The 17,200-nt window shown below is 33.3% G+C and overlaps 1 long non-coding RNA gene across 1 annotated transcript; it reads left to right on the forward strand.

The window, feature by feature from the left end:
• The first annotated feature begins 2,514 nt into the window (after nucleotides 1–2,514).
• On the forward strand, nucleotides 2,515–16,246 carry LOC309866683. The gene is made up of 3 exons (XR_014312752.1): nucleotides 2,515–2,648; nucleotides 3,201–3,313; nucleotides 16,157–16,246. It is a non-coding gene; the product is annotated as an uncharacterized lncRNA (long non-coding RNA).
• Nucleotides 16,247–17,200: the final 954 nt, after the last annotated feature.

The following is a 17,200-nucleotide window of genomic DNA, read 5'->3' on the forward strand; positions in this document are numbered from 1 at the left end:
TATTTTCAGGAGAAGATTAATCTTGTACATTGCACATGACCCTGTTCAAAAATCTGGATGACTGAATGAAAACAGCAAGGAGTAGAAGAAGGGTGCCTCCAGCCCTTTAGAGGAAGTCTGTGACAATCAGGCCTGAAGGAAATCCAATTTAGGTTATGGTATCTTGCCCAGGAAGAAAAATGTAGAGTATGAGCCAGGAATTTGGCTAAGTTATTGAATCTTTCTTAGGCTTTTGGTTTTTTTCTGAGTTTTAGAGGTTAAGCATCCATCCATATGTTTGGTCTTTGGAATCTGGAGAATATCTACGAAAATATATTCTGAAGACACAGAGTTTATCATCTTAGAAGAAAAATCTATACATAAAGTAAGAAATACGATACCAACCTGGAAAAGATATTTTCTTCATATGTTCAATTTCCAAAACTACCAAGGAGTACCCATATATGAAATTATATCCATGAAGTCCTTTGAGAGAGGATGCTGACCATGAGAATAGAATCAGTTAATACAATTACACAGGAGAAAGCAATCATGAAGCCAATGACAAGCTTGTGTTTTCTTCTCTCAGTGAATGAATGAATCAGTACACAATATTGCATATAAGCACTACCTGACTATTTTTAATGGAATATATTTTTCTCTTTCAGATATATTGTCATTCAATCAGGAAAGCTAGAAAAAGAGTAAAGCAAAAATCAGCTCACCACTTAGGAAAATACACTGTAATCATTTTAGTATATATGATTCAATTCTTTTTTCTCTCCATGTCATGTCATTCCTTATATGAGTTATATAACCAGTGTACTTAAAAATCATACATCCTGACTACTTTAAACTTTCTTCACTTAATAAATTTTTATACCAATATTTAAATATTCTTCTAGAAGAAAATTTTCAGAGCTTTACTGTGTCATATCAAATAGCTCTTGAGACATTTATGTTGCATGGATTTAACCGATTCTCTTTTTTAACAGTTCTTTAATATAGGACATTGTTTTTTCCCAATTTTTGAGTATAATGAAGGTTAAAAATTTTAAAGGTTAAATTTTTAATAAAGTAATATGATCACTAAAGGAATTACCAGATATGATGACATATTTTAGAAATCTGATGCTGCTTAATTGCCCTCTGGGTTATAATTTGCAATTAAAACAGAACTATACAAGAGCTCTTAATACTTCACTTTTGCAGGAATACTAGGTAGTGTTTCTGTACATGAAATATAAATTAACCTCTTTGTGTCTTGTTCCTCATCTGAAAAATGGGGAAAATAACATCTGTTTCTGTCAGGTCTTTGATGTTCTTGAAGATAAATTTATGTGAAGAGTAAGTTATTTAGGTGTTATTTTGATCTTTGAATTTATATACAAATTTCCAATTGCCTACCTCTTCCTTAAGCTTTTGTTCAACCTATGATTTTGATTATTCTATTTACAAGTCTAAGAAATTTGAAAACCAGGGTTTCCTGGGTGGCTCAGTGGGTTAAGCCTCTGCCTTCAGCTCAGGTCATGATCTCAGGGTCCTAGGATCGAGCCCCACATCAGGCTCTCTGCTCGGCAGGGAGCCTGCTTCCCCTTCTCTCTCTGCCTACTTGTGATCTCTCTCTGTCAAATAAATAAATAAAATCTTTAAAAAAGAAAGGAATTTGAAAACCATTTTAAAGTGGCCTTTGAATAAAGCTTGACATCATTAATATACATGGTGAAAATAATTTCAAATGTTTTAAATTAAAATTACACCATTTGTTTTCATTTTAAGTCATTTAATTACTTGGCTTAAACACAGTGTCTATAATTACTTAAGTAATTATTAAAAGTATAGTAAGTTTCTAAGTATGGTAAAATATGTTTTTAGAAACATAAGATTGTATATAATTAGTAAAATTTCAACTTAAAATAAAAGTCTGAATAGATTGCTAAAACAACTTATTTTAAATTGTAATTAGGAAGCTATTACACTAAATGTATAAGCCAAATTTTTTTAAGGTAACTAATTGCACTTAACTTATTTCACATGTTTAGATTTCTGCTCTCCAGGAAAATAACAAATAACTTTTTTGTTTTAAATAACTCTTCACTTAATTCTTTATTTTTCTGGTTTTAACTTTGTTCATATATGAATAAATAATATTTGAGGGCATATCTTATCAGGGTAATTTTTTAAAATAAAAGTAATTTAAAATAAAAGAGACTCTTTTGTCATCTGTAATTCTATGAACTTTAACACTTGTATAGAATTGTGTAACCACAATCAGGATACAGCTTATTTTCATTGCCATTTCCCCCCAAATTCTCATCTGCTGCCCTTTCCATCACGAATTCCCTCTAATCTTAACCTTTGGAAATCACCAAATTATTCTTTGTCACCATAGTTTAGCTTTAATAGAAAGTTACATGAAAGAAATCATAAAGTATATACTTTTTGAGACTGGTTTGTTTCCTTAGCATAATGTCTTTGGGATTCATCTATATAGTTGTGTTTATCAATTGTTTTTTCCTTTTTATTATTAGTATTCCATTGTACGGCTAAAGCAAAACATGTCTACAGAAGGACCCTGGAATGTTTTCAGTTTGGAATAATTTTTAATACAGCCACTCTAAACATTCACGTATGGATTTTGAGAGGGCATATATGTTTGTTTATCTAAGGTATGTACCCAGGAGTGGGATCGTCCAGCACAGGGGATGTTCATTTTTAGAAACTTTCAGTTTTTTTGCAAAACTATTACATTTTAAGGGGGAAATTTTTTTATGAACCTATCAAGATAAACCCTTTCGTATAATTACTATATTCTTTGATTCTAAAATTTAAGAAAGTAGAAACCTACATTCTTGAGATTAAGCCATTTCATTACCAACTTCCAGGGCAAGTTAGAATCAATGTAATCAACCTAGGTAGCTCTGCTATTTGAGGGATTCCACAGGCTACTTACTGCTTCTTGAGATTCTGAATTACATTCCTAATTTTTCTGCATATTAGGGTTACTACTACTATAGGCATTTAAAGGATAACTGGAATTTCTTCCCTAGAAATTTACAGTGGACTCTGGTTACATAATTTGATGGTCCTTCCCATATACAGATGTGACAAGACTGACTATAGTTATAGCGCATAGAACAACATCCAGCAAAATAATAGAACCTTAAGTTGTGCTGGTTAGTATTTATCTATTATTTCATTTTTGTTTCTTTGCTTGCAAGTGTAACCTTAACATCGAAGACCCAAGAGCCTGTTTCTACAGAATAAAATCACATTTGAATTTATGGACAAAATCGTGGACTTCTGCTGAAGGAGAAGATCGGCTTCTGAGAAAGTAATTTGCTCGATTTCTCAAGGGCTCGTTCCACACATGCCTCCTAAGTAATCTTTTATTCTTCCTTTTCTACCCCTATTCCTACTAAGGCACTGCTCTGGAGTCTGCATTGGCCACAGGCCACCATAGGAGCTGCCATGCGTCTACTTGCCAGAGGCAGTTCTTGGATTTACTCAAATCTCTCCATCCTTAGAGGCTGCTAGTTCCTAGAGACAGGTCAGAGCAGTCCCTTCGCAGCTCAGCTACCTGTGCCTCACAGCGGCTGTGCAGTGTCAATAGTCTCGAAGTCCATCATGAATAATTCCATCCGTTTTTCGCGCATACCAGACTAAAGAATTGTCTCAGATCAGAAAATTATGAGATACTGTTCCTTAAACTCCATTCCCCTCAGCTTGTCTGCTTGTCTTCTTCCAAAGCCAAATTACCATCTCATTCTCCAATTAAAAACAAACAACCTCCCTGCCCCCCAAATGTGCAAACATTCCAAGTATTTCAATGTCTAAAAACACATTCTGGGAGAGTAAATAGACTCTTCATTAGCATAATGAAGTGGAACATTTTTAAAAGATTGATAACCTTTTATATTTCATTCCTTGTACAGTCTTGCCAATATTCTCGGAATATTTATTAGAATGTTCTTTTTAACTTATTAGTTAATAACATTATTTGAGTAGTGTTTATATAATTAGCTATTACAAAAAAAAAATGCACCTGAATTTAGTGAGGGAAGTATAGAATATTGAATAAATGACATTGAGGTTAAAGTTAAAAAGTTTGAAAATATATTGCTAGATTCCTATCAGCAATATATTGCAAAATATTTTACTGCTGAGTTAGAAGAGTAAATACATATATCTAAAATAAAATAACTAGAAAACATATTGGTGAATAATTATTTTCACCTCAGGTTGACGATTGTTTTTCTAGTTCTAAAATAAAAGAAGAAATATATATGCCTCTGTGTATATAAAAGTTTACAAACAACAGAGGGATAACAATTGATTTCCCATGAAGTATTTGTGTCAAAAAATAAAATAAAGTTAAATACCAAGAAAACATAGCAGTATTTAGATATGTATCTGGTCAGTCATCTTATTTTATTTATTCCTTTTCTACCACTAAGATTTCCATTAAGATAGAGTATGGATTTACATACTTGGGGTTTTAAGCCACACACCCTGTTTCTTTTCAAATTACTTTTGGTATTTTTAACAGTAAATCTTTTTGGTGGAATTTAGAAATAAAATTCTTTTTCAGATTCATAGTGTTTGTGATTTTGATTTTCATGTTACATCGAGATTTGGTTATTTTAACTGGATCTACAGAACTCCATTTGATCATTATATAAATCTTTGGGACATTTTCATTATAGAATTTAGCCCTGACATCTTTTCTAGGTTAACATCTCTCCGGAGTTTACTAGGTACAATGCAGAAGAAGCCTAGCTCCATATCTTTCTACTCTTCAGGGGCTATGTGATTTTATTGTTTTTTCGTTTTATAGAACCTACTCAGAACTCTTACACTCATTTTCTGTTGCCCTGGGTTTGGGCAGTAGTCTCTTGCATATTATCTTGAAGATCTGTGCTTCTATTTTCTGATCTTTCCAATCCATTCACATTGAAGGAAGATTGGCATATATTTTTTTTCTAACTCCTCATCGCTTGTTTAACCAAATCCAAAATATCAATAAAGATGCTGCCTTAGTCTGTTCTCCAGTCTTCCCCGTTACACACTCTCATACTTACTCCACACGGCAAACTCAGAATCATCCTCCATTGGATAATATTTTCTTTGCATAATTGTGCATTTCTGTCTGGTGTTCTTGAGACTGAAATGTCTATGCCATATTTCTCTTTTTGAAATTCTACTCTCTTTATGGAAAGTAAACTCTTTCTTTATGGAAAGTAAACTCTTTTCTTTATGGAAAGTTTACTCTTCTTTTATGGAACTATCATTTTCTTTATTTTTTTGTATCAAGATTTGATTTAAATTCTAGTTAGTGAATAGACAGTATGATAATGGCTTCACTAATTCATTTAGGGACCGATCGCTTCCATACAACACCCAGTGTACATCATAAGTGTCGTCCTTAATATCGGTCACCCATTTAGCTCATCCTCCCCCATCTCCCCTCCAGCAACACTCCGTCTGTTCTCTGTAGTTAAGAGTCTTTTATGGTGTGCCTCCCTCTCTCTTTTCTTTACCCCTTCCCTCATGCTCATCTGTTTTATTTCTTAAATTCCACATGTGAGAGAGATCATACGGTATTTGTTTTTCTCTGACTGACTTACTTTGCTTAGCATAATATCCTCTAGCATCATCCACATCCTTGCAAATAGCAAGATTTCACTCTTTTTGATGGTTTAGTAATATTCCATTGTGTAGGTGTACACACACACACACACACACACACACATATCTCACACTACATCTTCTTTATCCATTCATCAGTGATGGACATTTGGACTGTTTCCATAATTTGGCTATTGTTGATAATCTTGCTGTAGACATCAGAGTGTATGTGCTCCTTCAAATAAGTATTTTTGTATCTTTTGGGTAAATATCTAGTAGTGCAATTGCTAGGTTGTAGGGTTGTCCTATTTTTAACTTTTTGAGGAAACTCTATACTGTCTTCCAGAGGGGCTGCACAAGTTTGTTTTTCCACCAACAATGCGAGAGTATTTCCCTTTCTCTGCATCTTCACCAACATCTGTTACCTGTCAGAATGCACAAAATTAACAACGTAAGAATCATCTTCCTTTAAAAAATAATAAAATCAATACTTTTGAAAAGTTTTCAGTGAAGGGAGAAAATTCACACAACCACGGTAAGTTAAAAATTGTAGGCAAGACTGTCCCTCATGATTTGTCTTTCCATAGGGTACTTCTCATTTTTTACTCCTGAGAAAAGAATGAATGTTATTGGGTAACAAATAACTGAATGTTGAACCTCAAGTGATAAAAATGTGAGCTGCAAATGTATCTACACCTAACTCTCTCTCCCCATGAGTAAATTAATCTTTTAGTGCTAAGCTTAGAGAATATGGGTTTTATTTTTTGTTATTTTATTTTTCAAGGAAAGGAGATATTTGAATTTTCATCCACAAATCCTTCTTCAGTCTTCCCAAACAGGATTGAATTCTGTGCTTCAAGAAAATACTTTCTTATCTCTGTTGTAACTAATACCTCTCTACCTTATCATGAGATCTATAATCACCTGAATTATGTAGTAGACTATGAGTAATTCAAGAGAATAGATTCTACTTTGTTTATTTTTTTACATTTTATTATTATTCATGAGCTATTATGCAAATGTTAAATCATCAATATACAATTGAAGTTGAAATGAATTTTAAAGAATAACACTAATTATTATGTTCTTTTTTTAATGTTGATTTTGGAAAATTACTTTATGAATAACTGAGATCTGAGTTTGAATTTCAACTCTAATATTGCCTAAATGAGATCGCCTTTTGACATTATTCTTGGCTCTGGCAAAACATCAAAGAAAGAGAGCACTATATCCTGACTTTGATGATCTAATTGAGTGAGAGAGAAATAAATAAATGCAATTAATGTAGAACCTGATAAAATCTGGAGAATCAAGAAGTAGAACAGTGTAAAACACTTCCAACCATGCTAAGTTCTAGTTTCACACATTTATTCCTGCTATGTTCTTTATTGCATTTCGTTGGTTGGTGTTATTACAGCTTTCTGGAATATGCTTTCCCCCAATTCTGCATCTGGAAAAATATGATATATTAATTGATACTTCTATACTTTTTAGTGCTGGTACAGACATTGTTTCACATGCTGTTGCTACATAACTTAACAAAACCTCTTCCCTTGGTCTTCAGGGAAGTCAGAGTGATGAGGCAGATTAAAATTAAAACTCAAATTACAATATAATGTAACATATGCAAATGTGTTATAAAAGCATCAAGTATGATCTGTAGTCATTCTGGAGGATCTAAGAAGCCATGTAAAGGGGAGCAACTAAAACATAGATGGAGAGTGGAAGGAGTAGAATGATAAAGTTTTAGAGAAAAGAGAGGTAGAGAAAATGTCATTTCTTCCAAGACTATTTCAAAAATCACCTCCTTGGAAGGCTTTCCACAAACTCAATACCCATCATTCATTTCTTTCTTTGTATTTCAAAAACTTTTAAGTGTATACTCTGTTTTATAGCACATATTGGAATCTAATTGTCAATTTATATTACTGATAAAAAGCATGCTCTTAGCAGCTAACAACCAAAGCTGATTGACTGTAAGAAAGGGCCTATTTTTTCCTGCACTGGCTTAAATGTTGAAGTGATGTAATGCCAACCATTCCTTCCTGTTTGTTAAAAACAAAACAAAACAAAGCAAAACAAAAAACAAACAAAAAAACACTGATGCTTATAATTAATAACCACCCAGAGATACTATATTAAATCTATTGGGTTCCTAGATATATTCAGAGGTCAATTTATGTTTGTTATTTTTAATTATAAAGTTTTACCTAGGGGTGCCTGGGTGTCTCAGTGGGTTAAAGCCTCTGCTTTCAGCTCAGGTCATGATCCCAGGGTCCTGGGATTGAGCCCTGCATCGGGCTCTCTGCTCAGCCGGGAGCCTGCTTCCTCCTCTCTCTGCCTGCCTCTCTGCCTACTTGTGATCTCTGTCTAATAAAAAATAAAAAATTCTTAAAAAAAAAAGTTTTACCTAAAGCTGTTTGATTATACAAAAACTCTCCATTCTGTATCATACAACTTTTGGTGAATTAGCATATTTGAGTTTTTATATTGTGAATATGATGGATGACATATAATGCATGTAACTCTACATGTGTCAAAACCATTTTGTTTCCTCAACTAGTGGTAAGCATGAAAACCCAGAAAGTGAAATAAATTTGTACATTAAGGGAATATAAAATTGTATCAACACTGAAACATTTCCAATGTATTCAAAAACAATTCCATCAGTTTAAACATGCTTTATGAATCATATTTAAAATCTGCTATTGGTTCCAAACTCAACACTACTTGGAGCTTAATTTCAAAGATTCACTAAAATGATAAATAAGTTCAATAAAATAATAAGAAGTCAAAAAGAGATAAATTAATTTAGAAAGCTTATTTATAAGAAGGTAAAAATCTCTTGCTTTTTTAAGCAAAAGTTAACATTCACTTTTCTAAGAGCAACAAAAATGGGTCTTAATTCCTTCCAAAGGAAAACCAATTTCGCACACCTGAGTCATCCTTCCCTTTCTGCCCTAGTTCTTTTTAGTCTCTCAGAAATCAGTTAAGAGACTGAAGTGGACATGGTTAGTTTTTCTTTATGCGCACCTTAAAATTTTTTTATCTAATAAATATTTATTATGTTATACTTTGAAAAAAATGTAGAAGAAAATTGGCTTGAGACTCCATCATACATACACACACCCAGTAAGAATGAGAGTAGCATTTTTTTTTTTACTTTATCTTAAAAACTCATTTGAATTTTTATTTTTTTTTTAAAGATTATTTATTTATTTATTTGACAGACAGAGATCACAAGTAGGCAGCGAGGCAGGCAGGGAGAGGGGAGGAAGCAGACTCCCTGCTGAGCAGAGAGCCAAATACAAGGCTTGATCCCAGGACCCTGGGATATGCATATGTTCATTGATCATGACCTGAGTGGAAGGCAGAGGCTTTAACCCATTGAGCCACCCAGGTGCCCCATCAATTGAATTTTTTAAAATAAAATATTTTCCAGTGTTTTAATTCTCAGTTTCATCTATCTCACTTACATACCTATTATGAATTATTAGAGTGATAACTATGATATTGCTAATTAAGTTATGTCCTCACACATATACTCATTACATTTAACCCAACATTTTTACCTTAGTGAGATTGTTATGAATAATAAAATGTCAAGTATTTTTGTTAGTTTCTTAGGTTTCTCTTCTCAAAAAATCTCAAAACCCATTCTCACATTCTTAATTGTAAGACTCACTACAAAGCTGTAGTAATCAGAACAGTGTGGCAGTGGCATATACACATATTTGTAATGACAGACAGTTTATATAGAGCATTGGAATAGAATACAGAGTCCAGAAATAAACCTTTACATAGATTGTTAAATGCTTTTCATCAAAATTGTCAAGACAATTTAATAAGGAAAGGGCAGTCTTTTCAACAGAGTGCTAAGAATACTGGATGCCCACATACAAAAGATTAAAATTAGTTCATTACCTTACACTGTGTATAACTCAAAATACATCAAAGACTTAAACATGAGAGCTAAAACTATAAAACTCTTAGTAAAAAACAAAGGGAAAAGCTTGACAACACTGGATTTGGCAATGACTTCTTAGCTATGAAACCAAAGGCACAGGCAACAAAAGGAATAGATAAATTGGACTTTATGAAAAAAAATACAACTGTTAGGGGCCCAAATGTCAAATGTACTAACAATAGAGTAAAATAACAACCCACAGAATAGGAGCAAATATTTATAAATCATATATTTGATAAAGGATTGATATTCAGAATATACAGAGAATATCTTAATGTGAACAATAGCAATAAAAAAATTCAGAAGTGAGCAAAGAACTTGAATAGACATTTTTTGAAAGAAAATATACAAACAACCAATAAACACACAAAACGATGCTCAGCAACACTAATCATTGAAACAAAAACCAAAATGAGATACCACTCACACTTACTAGGATGGTTACTATATATAAAAAAAAAAAAAAAAAAAAACACAGAAAATGGCAACTGTTAGCAAGGTTGCAGAGAAATTGGAACTCTTGTGCACTGTTGATGAGAATGTAAAATGGTATAGCTGCTATGAAAAAAGTATGGAAATTCTTCAAAAAATTCAAAATAGAATCACCATATGACCCAGCAATTCCATTCCTTAGTACACACCAAAAATAACTGGGAGTTAAAAGTGTATTTGTACACTCATGTTCTTAGCAGCATTATTTACATTAGCTAAAACATGGAGACAATGCATATGTTCATTGATGAATGAAAATGAACAAAATGTGGTATTTACATAAAATGGAATATCAGTCAGCCTTAAAAATAAAAAGAATTCTGATGGGGCACCAGGGTGGCTCAGTGGTTAAGCCCCTGCCTTGGGCTCAGGTTATGGTCTCAGGGTCCTGGGATCGAGCCCCGCATCGGGCTCTCTGCTCAGCAGGGAGCCTGCTTCCTCCTCTCTCTCTCTCTCTCTGCCTGCCTCTGCCTACTTATGATCTCTGTCTGTCAAATAAATAAAATCTTTAAAAATAAATAAATAAATAGATAGATAGATAGATAAATAAATAAATAAATAGAATTCTGAGATATACTACAACATGGATGAACCTTGGGGATATTATGTTAAGTGAAATAATCCAATCACAAGAAGATGAATATTATACAATTCCACTTACATGAAGTAACTAGAATAGTCAAATTCATAAAAATAAAAGTAGAGAGGCACTTGGGTGGCTCAGTGGGTTAAAGCCTCTGCCTTCGGCTCAGGTCATGATCCCAGAGTCCTGGAATCGAGCCCCCATTGGGCTCTCTGCTCGGCAGGGAGCCTGCTTCCTCCTCTCTCTCTGCCTGCCTCTCTGCCTACTTGTGATCTCTGTCTGTCAAATAAATAAATAAAATCTTAAAAAAATATCGAAAGTAGATAGGTGTTAACAGGGGTTGGGGAGAGGAAGGGATGAGAAGTAATTGTTTTAGGTGTATAGTTTGAGTTTTACAAATGAAAAGTTCTATACATGGATGATGGTAATAATTACACAACAGTATGAATGAAAGTATTTGATGCCACGGAACTGTGCACTTAAAATAGGTGAGTTAGCAAATTTTATGTTATTTACGTTTTTTCACATTAAAATTATTATTAAAAAAACGAGGTTCTTTAAACTTATATGGTACCACCTTTATTTCAGTTATCATTAAGTGCTTCAAAATGTTTTCTTTTTTAGGCGCGACCCTGATTCTTTTTCACAAAGCCATTCCAAAAAAGGAGGTCAATTGTCAGAATGAAATAACTAAATTTTTAACCATTATGAAAGTCTCTGGAATGACATGATTTTATTTCATTGCAAAATTCCTGTGCATTTTCCTTGGCCAAGAATGGTTCTACTAATTTGCTTTGTTTGTCATCAGTTCTTTTGGTACCATGAACTGACCTAAAGGGGTATTTCTGGTCATGCCTTTACACAGATCCTTTATATACTCACTTTCTTTTGTAAAAGTAGAGTATATGAGTAGAGCAATGAAATGCCTGCAAGAGTGCTGGCCTCTGGGCAGACACAGATACATCAAGTTTAAAAGAAGCCAAAAAAAAAAAAAAAAAAAAGACACTCACTGTATCTTATTCAGAATATTCTCAACTACTTTTTTTGATTTTTTTTTTTTTTTTAGATTTTATTTATTTGAGAGAGAGAGAGAGAGATAGAATGAGTACTGGGGAGGGGCAGAGGGAGAGAGAGAAGCAGACTCCCCACTGAGCAGGAAGCTCAATGCAGGGCTTAATTCCAGAACCTGATCCTGGATCCAGTCTCAGGACCCAGAGATCATGCCCTGATCTGAAGGCAGACACTTAACCAACTGATCCACGCTGGTGCCCTTCAACTACTCTCTTTCTAATGCATCTTTTGAAAAATGGTCTGAAAATTTATGTATACATGAAAATACTGGCAGAGTTTATTTATGTGCAGAGAAAATCACGTGACTTTGTTAAAATACCCAAATGTGATGGAAGGAGTGGTATAATTAAGCTAAAATTTCCTTTGTACAAATCAAACTGACTTTTATCCTTTACTTCTTATAAGAATTCTTATTTTATCTAGATCTATTTCAAAGATGTGTTTTCACTTTTTAATGACAATTAAGCAGATCTTTTGGAGAGAAATCAATAGCATCTTTCCAAAAACAGTGGAGGTGACACATGTTCACACCATGATGAAAGCTTTGTTTAGATTTTATCTCAATTTTTTAGCTTCATCCAAGGGTGACATTATTATTGAGTAAAGCTCAGATAAAAAGGAACAGAAGCACGCAAAGAATGCTACAATTTTATTCCCAGTGGGAACTACCACACTGGCTGCATAATTTTCATCTTTTAAAAATATGAGAATCAAAATAAAGCAACAGGATTAAGGTTATACAAGCAGCCCATCTTATCACAGTTTTGGTGAATGGATTTTATTAACAATGGACAAAGTTAATGTCAATACCCTAGCAAAAAGTTCTATCAAGGCTTCCTATTGCATATATTTATCTGAAACATAAAGTGTGCAAAAAATAGCTTTCATTCTGTATGGGGTAACTCTAGGAAGGAAATTGAAAGCTATCATAAATCATATGGGAGGAAGAATTTATCTTTGTTTTGTGAGGAAAAAATACTAATGAGTGTATTTTATGTATTTAGGTTGTAATGACGGATCATTTAGGATTATTACAGTTGTAAATTAGAGAAAAGTCAATCAAACTGGCTTAGGTTAAGGAAAGAAATACATCGGTTTATGTCACTGCAATGTCCAGTGGTTTAAGAATATTCAGCTGAGTTTTCATCAAGTGACTGAAATCATATTCAAAATTTTTTAAGATTTATTTATTTGAGAAAGAGGTCGGGGGGGAACAGAGAATCCTGAAGCAGACTCCCCACTGAACATGGAGCCTCAAATGGGGTTCAATCCCAGGACCCAGAGATCATGACCTGAGTCAAAATCAAGATTTGGTGCCTTAACTGAGACCCTCAGGCACTTGGGGACTGAAATCATATTACCAGACTCAGAGCTTCCCACTTCTGTGCTCTGTCTCTTGTTTTATTGTCTTTATTCTCAGTTTCCACTTGATAACCTAAATAGTTGAAGGTTTACATTATTCTTGTGAATTGTCTTCCAGAAAAGAGAAGTCCTTTCTCTAGAGCAGTGGTTCTTGAATGGGTCAATTTTGCCCCCCAAGGGACATTTGGCAATGTTTTACATATTTTGTTAGTCACAACTGGGTTTGAAACTACTACCATCTAGTGAGTAAAGGCAGGGGACATAGCCTACCACCTTTCAATGCAAAGGATAACCTTTAATAAAGCGACTTAATTAATCGAAAAATACCACTGATGCTCAAGTTGAGAAATCCCACCTCAACTCTAGACCTACAATATCCAATATGGTAGCCACTAATGACATTTGGTATTGGACAGTTGAAATGCAGCTGATCCAAATTGAATTATATGTTAAGTAAAATATATAAAATATATAGCAGATTTAGAAGACTTATTATTAAAAAAAGCTCAAAATCTCTCATTAAAATTTTTCATATCAATGACCTGTTAAAATGATAACCTAGGGGTGCCTGGATGGCTCAGTCATTAAGTGTCTGCCTTCGGCTCAGGTCATGATCTCGGGGTCCTAGGATAGAGTCCTGCATTGGGCTCCCTGCCTGGCAGGAAGCCTGCTTCTCCCTCTCACACTCCCCTTGCTTGTGTTCCCTCTCTCGCTGTGTCTCTGTCAAATAAATAAATAAAATCTTTTTAAAAAAATAAAATAAAATGATAGCCTATTAAAATGTTTTATTAAAAGTAGCTTCATCTGGGGCGCCTGGGTGGCTCAGTGGGTTAAACCGCTGCCTTCGGCTCAGGTCATGATCTCGGGGTCCTGGAATCAAGTCTCTCTGCTCAGCAGGGTGCCTGCTTCCCTCTCTCTCTCTGCCTGCCTCTCTGCCTGCTTGTGATCTCTCTCTGTCAAATAAATAAATAAAATCATTTTTTTTTTTTTAAAGTAGCTTCATCTGTTTCCTTTTACTTTTTGAATGTGGCTATAATTTTAAACTTTTTAAACGATAAATCTTGAAGAATGCTGGTTTAGAAGAACTATAGAAGTACTGTCCAATAGAAATTTCTGTAATGATGGAAGTATTTTTGTGTATTTACTGCCCAACATGATAGCCAAGCAACTGTGGCTGTTGAGCACCTGACTAGTATAGCTAGTGTCACTGAGTGACTAAATTGCTAATTTTACTTAAATTTAATTGATTGCAATTTAAACAAATCACATTGGGCTACTGCCTACAGAATTTGACAGTGCAGATTTAGAGTCACATTCCAAGCAAAATTGCTATTGTTGCCCCAGCTTGAAACACACTCGCCCATGACTTAATCACAGGGTGAGCATACTGTACTTCTCTGATTGCCCAGAACTTTGTTACCTGCCCAACTCTAGAGCTAGGTGAGTTCAGGTTTGCCAGAAGCCCACAGACTGAAGAATGAATGTTGGCATGGGGAGAAAGATAAACAGCAGTGACCAAAGTCATCTTCCAAGAGAGATGATCTGTGAAAGGTATAAATGAAAAAAAAAAAGAAAGAGAGAGAGAGAGAATTGTGTCGTTATTTTTCTGCATTGTTATAACTCTTTATCTCAGAAAATCTATCCTCATTCAGAAATTTATTTTTAAGTGAATTAGCCATGGGAATTAGGTCTTTCTCAGCCTGATGAATGTACTATGTGAAAGCATGATTCAAGCACGAAAGATTTCAACTTTAGGAAAGCAATGAGATTTAGAAATTAAATTAAAAAATTTGAAATAACCCATCGATACTTAAAAATTTATTTTCTTCAGGCAAAGGTAACTTTGGATCTCAAGAATATTTTGTTCATTCCCTTTCATCTTTTAAATTTAAATAAAGAATGAAATACATGAATTTATGTATTTAAATGTGACATAAATATAATTTATATCACATATAAAATAATATTTTAATGGATGCAAAATTCATATAACATAAAACCCACCATTGAAATAAATTTAAGGTGCATAATTAAGTGGTTTTAAAAATATTTATAATGTAGCAAAGCCATTACTACTATCTAATTTCAGAGTAATTTCATCACTGAATATTCATATAAATATTTGTAAAAAATTTGTCCCTCTTCATTTCTCCTGGTATCTATTAACCTACCTCCTCTCTCTCTAGTACTACCAATCCTGGACATTTCATGTAAATGAAACATGTTTTCAAGGTGGTGCGTAGGCATTGTAGCAACTTTTGGTACTTTATCCCTCCCCCCACATTTATTTTTTAGCTCAAAATTATTATTTTTTCTTTTTTTATTGAAGTATTATTGACATACAATGTTTACATTAGTTTTATATAGTGCTTCATTCTCTTTTATGATTAAATAATAAATAAAACATTTTATGACTATACCACATTGTATTTATCCATCTATAAGATGACGGACGTTTGTGTTGTTTCTATCTGTGGGCTATTGTTTTAAGTCTTTCACAATTAAGTATGATGGAATTGTGGATTTTGTATAGATGCCCTTTATCAAGGTAAAAATTTTCTTCTACTTTTAATTTGTTGAGTGTATTTATTATGAAAGAGTGTTGGAGTTTTTCAAAATCTTTTTCCGCATCCTTTTTTTCTTTATTATAGTAGCATGGTATGTTATTACACTGATCAATTTTGTATGTTGCACCAGCTTTGAATTTCTGGTATAAATCTCTCTTGGTCATGGTGTATAATCATTTTAATATGTAGCTGAATGAGGTTTGCTGGTATTCTGTTGAGGATTATTGTATCTATCTATAAGGGATATTGATCTGTAATTCCATTTCCTTGTGATGTTGTTGGTTGGTGTCAGGGTAATGCTAGCATTGTAGATTGAGTTAGCCAGAATGCCTCTTCTATTGTGAAGAGTTTGTGAAGGATTTAAGATATTTTCCTTTAAGCATTTGGTAGATATGAAAACTTCTGGTCCTGGACTTTCTTGTTATATAAGTCTTTTGGCTACAGACTCATCCTTGTCACTTGTTATAAGTCTATTCTGATTTTCGATTTCTCTTTTTGTCTATTTAGGTTTCGTATATGTTTGGAGGAAATTATTCTGTACTGTAGTATTTTCACAACTACCACCGTTTTCAAGGCTACCACTGAGTTGAAGTATGGGGGATGAGAATAAGGTCAAATAAAAACAACAAAAAGCTTGCTATTTTTATTGTGCTTCAGTCATTTTGTTGAATAACTGCTTCCCATGCTGCTTTTGGTAATTTCCAACATTCCAAAAAATTGATTCTGATAGTTTTGCCAGGGTCTCAGTTGCTTTTATGGAAGGATGAATTTAGGAGTTCCTCACTTGACCATTTTGCTGATATCATTCAAAAACAGTTTAATAAATCTGGACTTCATTCCATTTCTGTGAACTTTAAAACAAGTAAAAGTTATTTTTATTGATAAAAATTATTTTAATGTCTTCCTGTGAATAGTTTTTAAGTATTTCTAATATAACCTTAAATTTGAACCTCTTTTAATTATATTTAAATATTCTGAATAATTATATCTCTAATTGCACACTTATTTACACAAAGGTAAAATAATAGAGACTATATGCAGATAGAAGAGAACTTTTGGAAATATTTGTGAACATAGGCATAACTGATTCAGTTGATGGGAAAAGCTACAAAATCACAATTTAAATTTGCTTGCAAGTTATTATCTATATTTGTCACAGTCCATTGTGATTTAAATTTAAATTTGATTTGACCTTAAGATTTATTGCAGTATAATTGTTTTTTCCATATCACTCATAAGTATCTAAAAGGTAGGTTTTTATTGTCATTTTTTCACTTATTTCCCCCCTGGATTTTCCTGTTCAGGTCAAACAATATATATGTCTGTTACTAAGATGGAGGCATATATTGGGGAAATTATAAGATTTCCTTTTTTTCTTCTGGGATAACAATTAAAATATGTTTCATTGGAAAGTGAAGGAGAGAATGATTAATCACAAATTTGAAAAATCATAAACCTACCTTATTCATTTTTTAAAAATGATTGTTAGTATTTAATTGTGTGTATGTGGATAGGAGTATTTCAACCAATCTCTTTGTAGAAAGATGTTTG

The sequence above is a fragment of the Mustela nivalis genome (genome assembly GCF_964662115.1).
Source record: "Mustela nivalis genome assembly, chromosome: 6".
NCBI lineage: Eukaryota > Metazoa > Chordata > Mammalia > Carnivora > Mustelidae > Mustela > Mustela nivalis.